The following is a 14,479-nucleotide window of genomic DNA, read 5'->3' as shown; positions in this document are numbered from 1 at the left end:
ACACTAGGCGTTTACCTCCCCTCAATAATAGCGGCTGAAAAAGTCTCCACACTTCTAACGATCATAATAGCGACGGATGAAGTCACGCCGACAAAACTGGATGCCGCGCTAGTGACGAAAATCGGTGGCTTCTCCAGTTGTGTTACAAACAGCCACGAGAGACACCATGCATGATGGGCTGTCATTCAGAACTTAAAAATTTAGCTACAGTAGCATTATATGTAGTTTGTCGTCGCCAACGAAAAATGCGAATTCATCCAATTATTATGAATCGTCCGAGTGAAGGAAAGTTTGCGTTATTACACAAGAAACTTAGGAATTATCAGGAGAAATTGCTCTTATGATTACCGCATGACCGTAGCATCTTTCGACTTACTGCTGTCGAATATTAAAACCAACCTGCTAAAGAAGGATACTAAGTTACGTGATCGTGTTGGTGTAGAAGAAGAACTTGCATTAACCCTGAGGACTTTATACAGAGTTAGTGATTTATTAACATGAACATACACTTAACATAACATTAACATAAACTACGAGGGTTGCCAGAAAATAATGCACTGCATTTTTTTCGCAGCCGAAAACAATGCCACGAATGCGAAACGTTACGTATGTATTATTTGAAGTCTCCTGAGTGAGCGCGCCAAGTTTCCGTCACTTCTGACAAATCGCGTAGCTGCAGCACAGTTTCAAAATGGCGTCTGTAGGTGATGTACGTCACAAGCAATGTGCCGTCATTGAATTTCTCACTGCGTAGAAAAAAACTGTGGGGAATATTCACAAACGCTTGTGCAAAGTCTATGGCGCATCTGCTGCCGACAAAAGTACAGTTGGTGGGCACGGAGGGTGCGGTCATCAGAAGGCGTTTTGGCGGAGCTCCACAATTTGGAACGGTCGGGGAGACCATCCACAGCTGTCACACCTGACATGTTGCAGCGAGTTGATTTTGTCATTCACGAGGACAAACGCCATTAAAGGATGCCATTCGTGGAAGACATTTTGAGGATGGCGAGCGAGGTAATTCACACAGCGAAGCACTGGCTCCGCCACTAGGACAAGGATTGGTACCAACAGGGCATGCACGCCCTTGTTTCGCGCTGGAGGAAGGCCATATAATGGGATGAACATGACGTGGAAAAAAAGGCTGTGTAGATAATTCCGTTCAATAAAGAAATGTTGAATAAAAAAAAGCGGTGTATTACTTTCTGAGCAACCCTCATAGGTCGATTTAAAAGAGTTGACGTTACTCGTTCATGTTATGTTTCAAGTTCATGTCAACTGCTTAATCACTTGTAATCTTCAAATGACAAAATCGCGTCTTCATCTGCCACTCGAGCAGTTGGTGTAAAATGAGTGACTGGCCTCTCAGGAGTGTAGCACTTGGTTTGCTTGTCGGTATTGACGTACCTGACGGAGCAGTATTTGTGAACGTCAGTAGCAGTGCTACTGTCTGCAGTCTTTCGGCTGTAAGATTTTATTAATTCTAGTGTTGTTATTTGAAGGTCTACTTTATACTTGGTAGTCATTTCTATTAAGTAAGGGAAAAAGAGATCTCAAAAACAACTCATTAGGATGCCTTTGTGACACAAGTTGAACTTTGTGTCAAAACTGTTATCAAGTCTCTTTCAAATGGGTCCTGAAGTTTATTTTTTTGCTTTAGGAGCGGAAAGCTTAGCAGCAGTGTAAGGTGGAGGTACACTGTCTTCATTACAGTTTTCCGTTTCATCGTCCTCAAGGGCAGAGGTATCATTCATATTTCCGGAGGTCCTGAAATTAAAAGAAACATTTTTGGAAAAACCCACATACCACTTTATACTGTACGAATTTGTGTGATGTGATAAGTATATAGTAAGTCTGTATTAAGTAACTACCATATCAACTGGAAATACATTTAAATGTTACAAAATTGCAGAAAAAACGTTTCACTTACTGCCTGAATTCAATGGCTTCTTGCAGGAAAGACATCTGTCAACGGTAGATTTTTTTTTTTTGCCTTCATTGTGTTATCACTCTTCTTAATTTTTTGCAGTTCTTTCAGGCGGCTACTATATGCATCACACATATTTTTCCGCCGCTTTTTTTCTTCTTTTCCTGTAGGAACGTTATAAACAATTGTTTTTACGCCTACTCACAGAAATTAATTTCCATCAACCTGATACTCCGTTTTATACTCTAGTAATTTATAACAGGTATCTTGGGAATGGGGTGCTCCGTGAAGTCTCTATACTACGGTTTTTAGCTGATCGCTCAACTTTTGCTTCTGTAATTGAAGATACATGCAGATAAATTTGGAGCTGCTTACAGCTAAAGTCTATGCCAATGCCAACGAAAGCGCACTTACAAGAAGTAGCTTTGAATTTTGAGAAAACTACAAATTTTCCTCACTGCGTAGGTGCCACTGACGATAAGCACGTGTGTCTGGCGAAGCCCTGGAATGCTGGTCGTATGTAAAGTACACAAGCGGCAAGACCCAGTCAATACCTTCGCTGCGCAGTGCCGATGGTACTTGTTACCGACGACTGTGCCGCTAAAGCGGAGTTATTGAACACAGTTTTCCGAAATTCCTTCACCAGGGAAGACGAATGGAATATTCCAGAATTTGAAACACGAACAGCTGCTAACATGAGTTTCTTAGAAGCAAATACCTTAGGGGTTGCGAAGCAACTAAAATCGCTTGATACGGGCAAGTCTTCAGATCCAGATTGTATACCGATTAGGTTCCTTTCAGATTTCGCTGATACAATAGCTCCCTAATTAGCAATCATATACACCGCTCGCTCACCGATAGATCTGTACCTACAGACTGGAAAATTGCGCAGGTCGCACCAGTATTTAAGAAGGGTAGTAGGAGTAATCCATCGAACTACAGACCTATATCATTGACGTTGGTTTGCAGTAGGGTTTTGGAGCATATACTGTATTCAAACATCATGAATCACCTCGAAGGGAACGATCTATTGATACGTAATCAGCATGGTTTCAGAAAACATCGTTCTTGTGCAACGCAGCTAGCTCTTTATTCGCACGAAGTAATGGCCGCTGTCGACAGGGGATCTCAGGTTGATTCCGTATTTCTGGATTCCGTATTTCCGGAAAGCTTTTGACACCGTTCCTCACAAGTGACTTCTAATCAAGCTGCGGGCCTATGGGGTATCGTCTCAGTTGTGCGACTGGATTCGTGATTTCCTGTGAGGAAGGTCGCAGTTCGTAGTAATAGACGGCAAATCATCGAGTAAAACTGAAGTGATATTAGGTGTTCCTCAGGGAAGTGTCCTGGGACCTCTGCTGTTCCTGATCTATATAAATGACCTGGGTGACAATCTGAGCAGTTCTCTTGGTTGTTCGCAGATGATGCTGTAATTTACCGTCTAGTAAGGTCATCCGAAGACCAGTATCAGTTGCAAAGCGATTTAGAAAAGATTGCTGTATGGTGTGGCAGGTGGCAGTTGACGCTAAATAACGAAAAGTGTGAGGTACATGAGTTCCAAAAGAAATCCGTTGGAATTCGATTACTCGATAAATAGTACAATTCTCAAGACTGTCAATTCAACTAAGTACCTGGGTGTTAAAATTACGAACAACTTCAGTTGGAAAGACCACATAGATAATATTGTGGGGAAGGCGAGCCAAAGGTTGCGTTTCATTGGCAGGACACTTAGAAGATGCAACAAGTCCACTAAAGAGAGAGGTTACGCTACACTCGTTCGTCCTGTTAGAATATTGCTGCGCGGTGTGGGATCCTTTCCAGGTGGCATTGACGGAGGACATCGAAAGGGTGCCAAAAAGTATGATACGCGAGTTGGGATGGAAGTCATTAAAGCAAAGACGTTTTTCGTCGCGGCGAGATCTATTTACGAAATTTCAGTCACCAAGTTTCTCTTCCGAATGCGAAAATATGTTGGTGAGCCCAACCTACATAGGTAGGAATAAGGAGATACTGGAAGAAGCATATTACTTTGCTTCTTCAATCAATTAAGTTCAGCTACTATTGCTCTTCGTATAATTGCTTGTCTTGGAAATACGAATCAACCTTCCGACGTATTTCGCATTACTCAGTAATGTCGTACGGAATAATATACTGGGGTAACTCATAACTTAGAAAGAAAATACTGAGTGAAACTTCCTGGCAGATTAAAACTGTGTGCCCGACCGAGACTCAAACTCGGGACCTTTGCCTTTCGCGGGCAAGTGCTCTACCATTTGAGCTACCGAAGCACGACTACGCCCGGTACTCACAGATTTACTCCTGACAGTATCTCGTCTCCAACCTTCCAAACTTTACAGAAGCGCAGGAGAGCTTCTGTAAAGTTTGGAAGGTAGGAGACGAGATACTGGCAGAAGTAAAGGTGTAAGTACCGGGCGTGAGTCGTGCTTCGGTAGCTCAGATGGTAGAGCACTTGCCCGCGAAAGGCAAAGGTCCCGAGTTCGAGTCTCGGTCGGGCACACAGTTTTAATCTGCCAGGAAGTTTCATACTTTAACCTGTTCTCTGGAATCTATGGACTCTGAGGTAGCAACCGTGGTTGTGACATTAGAGATATGTTTTGCAACTATTTCTGCTGTGTGGAAAGATCAGTTCCTTGGTGAGCTGACTAGATGAAAGTTACCCCGATTGCTGTCAAACTTTGCACGCACCTATATGCTAGTACGTACATTATCTTATCTAATGCATTTTGACCCTCCAGTGATAATGAGCTCCACTTCTCAGCCCCAACACCATCTGCTCACACCTTCTTCCATGCTTCTGTCTTCAACAGACAATCTTTATAATCTTGCGATTTTATGTTGTAGAGACAGGAATATTTCTCCACCTCAATTTTTTGTCAGTTCACTGTCCAAATGATCCACCGGAACGTCATTTACAGAGTTGTCGGACATTGCCGCACACAGCCGAAGCAGAACTGAATGGCTGCTGCGCGACTGGCTGTAAAAACAGCACAGTGAGGCAGGGATGCCGACGATTATTGTCACTCCCAAAATAGGCCCAGTCCCATTCGGCAGCGACAGTCGCGAGCGGAAAGTCGACGGTACGACAGTGACAGCGCATTGTGTGGCGCCCTCAGTTTGCAACAACGAGTTCCATATCCAGCGCAACAAAAATCGTTCAACTTCGGCGAAGAGAATCGCCTAGTGTGGAGTTAGCCTAAGGAAGCCATTCTTGTCAATTGTTGTCTTTATTTTTAAGAGAACCACTCCAGCTATTGTTGCGTTCTTTACCACTGCAAAATACACAATTCGTTTCGGCAGTTTGCTGAATGTTCAGTTCCCCCTTACATCGGGTCCGCCCCCCCCCCCCCCACCTTTCTGTGCACAACCTCCTCGCCCCTCTCATGTTCATCTCCTCCAGTCCCCTTTCTACGTCCATTTCCATTTCAATGTTCAGTAGAACACCGTGTAAAAATTTGAAGTAAATACGTGAAGCACTTTTCGAGATTTTTGGTAACAATGTTTCCCCACTATGTATGCGGTATATGTTTCTATATGTAATATATTACAAAAATATATAGGCTACGTCTGTCCAAACATTCTTAGAGTATCGTGTGAAAATTGGAAGTAAATCAGTCAAGAGTTTAATGAAATTTGTGGTAACAGCTCTTACCCTTTATTACGTATTACATATGAAACTTTTTTTGTTATGAAAACATGTGACAGCAGAACTGTCAAACTAAATGTAATTTCTTTTTATTTTCTTCAAAAAAATGTTCAAATGTGTGTGAGTTTCTAAGAGACCAAACTTCTGAGGTCATCGGTCGCTACACTGACACACTACTTAAACTAACTTATGCTAAGAACAACACACACCCATGCCCGAGGGAGGACACGAACCTCCGGCGGGAGGGGCCGCGCAGTCCGTGACATGGCGCCTCAAACCATACGGCCACTCAGCGCGGCTTTTATTTTCTTGTTCATACCAAAAACACCAGTTACTAATAGAAGGGAAACAAAAATCAACCAAAGTGGTCTAGCCGTTCTCAGGTGATGATGTCTCACACATGCGGCAGTCTATTTTTGTTTGTATAGAGTATGATAAATAAATGTTTTGTTAACGATGCTGAATGATCCAGCCATTTCTGTGGATTTACCTTTAAAACCTTGCCAACAATAAATTATTTCATAGGTTGGATTATTTCCAATCAACCAAGAATATAACTTGTTAGAGCTTGGCCGGCCGGTGTGGCCGAGCCGTTCTAGGCGCTTCAGTCTGGAACCGCGCGACCGCTACGGTCGCAGGTTCAAATCCTGCCTCGGGAATGGATGTGTGTGATGTTCTTAGGTTAGTTAGGTTTAAGTAGTTCTAAGTTCTAGGGGACTGATGACCTCTGATGTTAAGTCCCATAGTACTCAGAGCCATTTGAACCATTTTGTTAGAGCTTTAATGTTTCTTTGAAAGTATTTTATTGAAAAACATAAATCCTTGCAGGTGCGGGTGTAATATATGCTAAAATCAGATTGAACAACCTGATTGTTTAAGTAGAATTTTAAATTTAAATTGCTGAATCAACAAATTATTTGTTTTGTTGACTGTACAGGGTGATTCAAAAAGAATACCACAACTTTAGGAATTTAAAACTCTGCAACGACAAAAGGCAGAGCTAAGCACTATCTGTCGGCGAATTAAGGGAGCTATAAAGTTTCATTTAGTTGTACATTTGTTCGCTTGAGACGCAGTTGACTAGGCGTCAGCGTCAGTTGATGCTAAGATGGTGACCGCTCAACAGAAAGCTTTTTGTGTTATTGAGTACGGCAGAAGTGAATCGACGACAGTTGGTCAGTGTGCATTTCGAACGATGTATGGTGTTAAACCTCCTGATAGGTGGTGTATTAAACGTTGGTATAAACAGTTTACAGAGAATGGGTGTTTGTGCAAAGGGAAAAATTCTGGACGGCCGAGAACGAGTGATGAAAATGTAGCACGCATCCAGCAAGCATTTGTTCGCAGCCCAGGAAAATCGACTCGCAGAGCTAGCAGAGAGCTGCAAATTCTACAATCAACTGTATGGAGAGTCCTACGAAAAAGGTTAGTTATGAAACCTGAACGTCAACTACCCAAGGCGATGGATCGGCCGCCAGGCAGCCCGTGACAGAGCACTTCATCACTGGCCTCCAAGAAGCCCTGATCTTACCCACTGCGATTTTTTCTTATGGGGGTATGTTAAGGATATGGTGTTTCGGCCACCTCTCCCAGCCACCATTGATGATTTGAAACGAGAAATAACAGCAGCTATCCAAACTGTTACGCCTGATATGCTACAGAGAGTGTGGAACGAGTGGGAGTATCGGGTTGATATTGCTCGAGTGTCTGGAGGGGGCCATATTGAACATCTCTGAACTTGTTTTTGAGTGAAAAAAACCCTTTTTAAATACTCTTTGTAATGATGTATAACAGAAGGTTATATTATGTTTCTTTCATTAAATACACATTTTTAAAGTTGTGGTATTCTTTTTGAATCACCCTGTACTTTAACCCGCCCCTTGTATAAATTTCAACTTATTACGTCATTAATAATTCGCAACATGAAGTTTCATAATACTCTGATGTGATTTGTTAATGTGTGAATTTAAGGATTTTTAATACAGAAAAAATATTTCCGAAAATTGCCAGAAACCCAGTCTACAAAAATTCGGAGTGCCTAATTAGTAATCCAGTAAGGAAATACTGTAAATTCGATGAAATGCGAAACAGTCTCAATGAATTGCAGGACAAGAAAAGGATTCCTCAGCTCCACGAGACAAGTACCTTTAATTTCTTTAATTCGACCCACTTGTCTTTAATTTTTTAGTTTAATAAATGGGCAAAGCGGAGAAGAGGAAGGCCAAATGAATATAAATACTAAACAATCACCGACAACAGTTAGTTTCACGTAATGTTTCTTTACAGGTCGGATCGAAACATGTTTGACGAAAGAAAAAGACTGCCAGGTAGTGAGTACAGAAAAAGACGGGCGCTTAAGAAGCAAAAGGATGCACCACAACGACATTTCAAGCCGAAGAGCGAACGACCTAGCTGAATCGAAGGTGGAAAGGTGGATGCTGAGCCACAGAAGGAAGAAACTAGTGCAACTACTGAAGCTACGTCTTCATCTTCAGGACACCACCAAAAAACTGACGAGAACATCCCTGTGATCGCCGAAGACAGCAGCAGTGCTGACAGTGTACCATCCACAAGATGTTCAACAGGCGTCCAATCGACTGAAGATCTCGTTTATGAAGGGAGCTCCAATAACTACACATCAGGCAGAACTAAAATTAGGCAACCAGAGTTGGAAAATACCGGAGGGACATCAGCTGCTGCATTCGCCAAAGAAGATGGGACTGAAGGCGAAACTAAACTTGAAGACATAGTTGACTCTGATGCTGGAAGATGGACGGAAATGATTAACGATTGCGTTCTAACGACTTTGATCATGTGAGATCCTCCCGACTGCATTTTTAAGCTGAAGATTGTCCTAAACTCGCAACAACAGGCGCTTCAACCCTGTGCATTACAACTGTTCTTCGAAGAGTCTAGAAAAACCAGATAGACGTTGCTTGGTGTACTCAAAGAGCAAGCATGCTGTCTTCAGCTTTTGTTGCAAACTTTTTTCATCATCTATAGTAAAACTTGCAAAAAACGGTATAAGCGTCTGCGTCACCTTGCTTCTTATCTCAAAAGTAATGTGGAGTCTAACGAGCATGTCAATTAGCACAAAAAGTATATCGGGTGTTTTCTGAAGGACTGAAAAATTCGCCAACTGTCAACGCCCGTCATCAAAGGCGACTAAAAGCGGAACGGAGAAAAAGTTTCTCAGTATTTTATAGCGATACTGAACTTCTTGGGTCAGCGATGTCTGCCTTTAAGAGGAATTACAGATACAACCATTCAGCGTGACAACGGAAACTTCTTGAAACTCGTTGAAAGGTCGACGCTGTGATGATGAGGCACCTGCACAGAACAAAGCAATGGGAGAACAAAGTTCATCATTACCTTGGAAAAGACTCACAGAACGGAATAATCCATCTTACTGGGTCATCTATAACCAACAACATTTTATTAATGAAGTATCATTCTAGATCGAATACCAGCGGTTTCAGAAGTAGAGCACGTGACAGTTGTAGGAAGCGTCGCACAAGAGATACGATTCGAAGGCGTATACGATGTCCGAATTCGCGAGCATTCCCTGAGATTTCTTCCAGTGCCTGATTCTTCAAGCTCCATTTTGATGCAGGTCGTACTCAAGTTCTTGGAAGATAAAAGGAAGCCTCGTTGTGCAATGTGAGCGGCCAAGGGCAAACATGAAGGGCAAGCGTTCTGGTCTCCAGAAAAGGAAAAGCCGTATCGATGCACATATTCCCCTGAAGTTTCAAATTGGAGGAGCTCATCAAGCGCTTATTCATGTATGAGAAGAATTCGATGACATTACCGCTCACGATGCCACGGCACTTGCGAATCTAATTACACCTTTCTCATTTCTCTGGTAATCTGGTACGACGTACTGCTTCACATCAGTGTAGTCAATAAGACCCTTCAAAGTATTGACATAAATGTCTCTGAGACCATGGAAATGCTTGGAAATACGAAAGCATATTTCGAGAACTGTAAATCGGAAGGAAAGTTTGCGTCTTTCTTGATGGATTTCAAAGAACTGGACACAGAGTTAAAAGTTCTAACGTTATGGCCGAGCGGTTCTAGGCGTTACAGTCTGGAACCACGCGACCGCTACGGTCGCAGTTTCGAATCCTGCCTCGGGCATGAACGTATGTGATGTCCTTAGGTTAGTTAGGTTTAAGTAGTTCTAAGTTCTAGGGGACTGATGACCTTAGAAGTTAAGTCCCATAGTGCTCAGAGCCATTTGAACCACTTTTTTTCTAACGTTACCGCGGATAAATGTTCCCCGCAAGAAGCCAAGACACTTAACTTACAAAGAATGGGATGAAACGTTAGAGAATCCAACGAAACGTTACAAGATTGGATTCTGCAGTTGTCGTTCTTAACGCAGTTACCACATATTTGGCCGAGAGATTCACTCAGCTGACGTCTCTTTGCGATCATTTTGATTTTCTGTACGACATCGGCAAGCTGAAGAAGACGCCTATCGGTAGCTTGGACGAAAAGTATAGAAACCTCGCAGCGGTTTCCGAGAGAACGAGTCAAGAGACGTTGATGCACTGGAGCTGAGAGAAGAATTTTAAGTGCTTTCAACGTTGGGGAAACCCTGAACAAAATGTCAGTTTATAGGAACACATAATTCTTCCCGCAGTGTTAACGTTGCTCTAAGAATTGTCCTAGCACCGAGCGAGGTGGCGCAGTAGTTAGCACACTGGACTCGCATTCGGGAGGACGACGGTTCAATCCCGCGTCCGGCCATCCTGATTTAGGTTTTCCGTGATTTCCCTAAATCCCTCCAGGCAAATGCCGGGATGGTTCCTCTGAAAGGGCACGGCCGACTTCCTTCCCCGTCCTTTCCTAATCCGATGAGACGGATGACCTCGATGTTTGATCTCTTCCTCCAAACAATCCAATTGTCCTAGCACTTGTACTGCGCCCCCCTTTCGTTACCACTAACTCGTCGGAGATACATTGTATGAACAAGCTCTGTCAGCACTACAATACGTAGGTGAAAAGCATCGTCGCCCAATGTAGTTCACTCTTGTAATACTACAATAAGTTTTTCTGACAAGCCCTTGCCTGTACTCAACGATATAAATTGTGTTACTTGAGGTAATCGTCTGTACTAACTCAGCGACGTCACCTAAGATTTGATATTCAGCTTCTCACGCTATAAATCACACTACAGCTCGTTACGAATTCACTATGTACGAAGAAACGGACACAATAACACTTTTTGTGGTATAATGGGGTCGGTGATAACTATTTGTATATTAATTACAACAACGCATCTATCAGGGTTCACTAGATTCGAAAGATAAACTACCACCAAAGCTAGTATCTGTCACCAGAAAAAATACGAAATGTTAGAGTCCACGGGGAGTAGGAATGATGTAGTTATTTACTTCACCAATAACAGCAACCTACAGTGAAGCATACTGTGTGTACTCTGACGACACAACTAAACTTTCTCTATAACGTAGGTACCAGAAACGATAGCTTTCGTATACAACTGATGAATATGTCGTATAGATCCGTTGCCTCTTGTTGTTGCTTCTCTTGTACAGCTTCAACGAATAATCGTATACACACCCAATCTGCGTGAACGTTATAAATATTTACGTAAATTTGAGAATACGTTCACAAAGCAAAGATATAATTTTATACTCTTCATGTTTCGTTGTCAATCAACGGCAACCTCTACATGTAGCGCCTTGTTACAACAATATCCTTGACTCTATTGACATTTTATCGTAATAAACTATTTCGTTAATCTCAACTTTTCAGAATTAAATGGAATAACTTTTCATTTATAATTGATCACTTTTCCATAACACGCAAACTTGCTTTCCCTGTCTAAAGATTAATAAATACAATTCCTGCTCCTTAATTTCTCTGAACTTTGCTTTTACCAATATTCCAGTCTTTTACTTTATTGGCATTTGGATTTACTTTTTCCGAAATGATATATTCCAGAGATTAGTCTGCTTTCAAATAGGGCTTTGATTATTTTTTCTTTTAACAGTTTGGAGATAAAGGACAAGTTGGGTACTAACTTTTTTAGTTTAAAACCGTTTTCTTTATTTCCTTCAGTTAAATCATTTAAAGGCACAAATCAGCATTTTATTTTACGATTGCTGGTCTTCTAGCAGAAATCTCAGTAAGCGAAAATGCTATAAAAAAATAAAAGAAAAACCTGAGTGTCACCGCCACTTTTTCGCTATATGAACTTCAAATAAACGAAGCTCAACCACTTCAGGCATTGACTTTCGCGACCCACCAATGTTTACAACTCAAAACACCACACTCGATTATCTCTTTCAGAGAGAATTAGCGTGTTCTCTTTAAAATGGCTCTTGATCTGTCATTTAGGGACAAGGGGAAAAGCCATCAAATTGTCAATAAACTACGACTGTTTCTCAATAAATAACTATTACTTAGGATGACCGTTCATATAGACTATACATTCAGAGCATCGAATGAGATTTCCGGAATTTACTATATTGCGACGCTAAGTCCGAAGTCACACATTAAATCCTCATCAAATATCGCTAAGTCACTATTCCTTAGTTCTTGCGTACACCTACACAGCCAGAATAATACAATGCAACGTTACTATCCCTTACTGTGTGCTTTAATCCTCAGTCACATAATAACTAAAGGGCTTCACACAGGTCTCTTCTCATGCACCATCCAACGGAAAATCTCACCATAATATTGAAATAAGGTTCGCCTGCTATCGCGTAGATATTAAGCAGCAAAACGCACCGTTGATCACAACTCGGAGAAACTAATCTCACACTTCAATAAATTGGAGCTTTTCCTATACATGGTGAGTCTACACTTTACCAAAATCGGCAAAATTACCACTTTCTGCATACGCCGATAATTGTCCCAAATTACCTTTCTAAACGACTTACAACTGCTTTGAATATATTTGAGTTCTATCTCCGTTGCAGATTGGTGCACGTATAGTACGTGTGAGCCGATCTCATCCCACCCTTGAAATAATCTCTCTCGAGGCTCACTAATCGAAGAATGCTCGGATACTGCTGCTGAAATTCTACAAGGAGAAGCCGAAACATTCTCTGGAAACGAACATATCACGTTAATTCTCTTTTTAGCAATAAGTGTTTCTTCTTTGCAATTGCCGGCAAACGTTCGTAGTGGCCAGTTCCATCGTACTTGTTATCTTTGCCGCACGACGCGCTTCAGCAGTCGGCTGGGCGTTCCAAACTCGCTGACTTCATAGGGGACAGCTTTGCTCCACCATCAGGTGTCACAATTCTACGACATTTTAACACAAAAATATAAGAAAACTATATACGCAACTTAATCTCTTCATTCTTGTGGCACATAAAAATTGATGATAAGTTGAGGCGACACAAACAAGTGATGCGCATTTTACGAGCTGAAGATGATTTGGCGCATTCCACACTCCCAGTGACCATTCCGATCGGAGACAGAAGTTTCTCAAAGCTAAAATTGATAAAAACTTATCTCAGATCAACGATGAGCCAAACTTGTTTAAGTGAACTTGTAGCTATATATGTCGAACACGAGACTACAGAGAGCTTAAATTACGCAGATTGAGTGAAAGAGTTTGCGCAAGCGAAAGCCAGGAAGCTTCAGTTTGCCTAATGTTTGGTTAAATATTCAGTTGCGTTGCTCATTATTGTGTTGGATTTTATTTTGTTCGCCGCAAAACAAGCTGTTGCATACATTATCATTCAAATTAAGTTAACACGTAAATCCTAAATTTTGTTGGAATTATATTTCGTTTCCCCCGGAGTACGTTATCGGTACACAACCGTAAAACATGTTCATTTACGATAACCATAAATCCGCATGGTTTATTAAAATTATTTTCAAGAGCCAGACTTGCTTAAAACATACAAGTAATTTTTCAAGTCATGTTTGGGCACATATCAAAAATTGGACCGATTTGAATATTCCACAAACCTTTTTTTTTAAAAAAAATTGGTGGGGTGACGATTTTGCAGCTGGCACGGGGCGGCAATTACCCTTGCGCCGACCCTGATTAATCTTCAGTGACAAAATATTGACATACCTTGACGCTTTATACTAATCGAAAGAGTGCAATTGGCGTAATAAAAGTAATCGCGTTGTAAAGCTTTTCACATAGAAACAATGCCAAATATATTTGTACTACTTATTTCATCGACAACGCGCTGTATTTAATTGCTAAACGGAATATGAACTTGTCTCGGTTTTGTTGAGGAGAGTTACGGCCACCCTAGCCAGACTGTATACACGCAGTATTTGAGAACAAGATCACTTACCAACTTCCAACTAACATTACACAAAATTTCAAACCTTTTCGAAACTTCTTCTCTCTGAGATGCCCCACAAAATGATGAAAGAAAAGAGCTTACTACATTTCTGCAGTTATTCAGGCATGACGTTTTAATTTGTTACTTCTTTACTACTAACTCTATTCGCAACACATTGTACAAGTTGCATCGACGTATATTGGTGAATGTACATGGGAGTGGTGGTGGGGGGGGGGGGGGGGAGGCTTACTCTTGCACTATAAGCGGAGAAAAGCAGCAAGTTTCCACACTGCTCAAATTTATTACTTCATATCTTAACCGTACCCAGGAAGGGATGAGGACGAAAGGCTCTTACTAGTTTCGCCATGACTAAAGAATTAGTTTTAAGATCTAACAACAAATGGCTCTGGGTACATACTTGGTACCAGATAACACCCATTACCTATTCTTGCTTCTTTGAAACTGGTACTTAATTAATACCAGTTCGTCCGTCTGTTTTGTGGGCCGTGTTGTGATTTTTCTAGGGCATCTCCCTTTCTCCTGCCGCTCGGTGGATACATGTTTGCTTTGTCCACAGATAATGAATTATACCTTTTTGACCCA

Source organism: Schistocerca cancellata, chromosome 7 (genome assembly GCF_023864275.1).
Source record: "Schistocerca cancellata isolate TAMUIC-IGC-003103 chromosome 7, iqSchCanc2.1, whole genome shotgun sequence".
NCBI lineage: Eukaryota > Metazoa > Arthropoda > Insecta > Orthoptera > Acrididae > Schistocerca > Schistocerca cancellata.
This window is presented reverse-complemented; position numbering follows the sequence as displayed.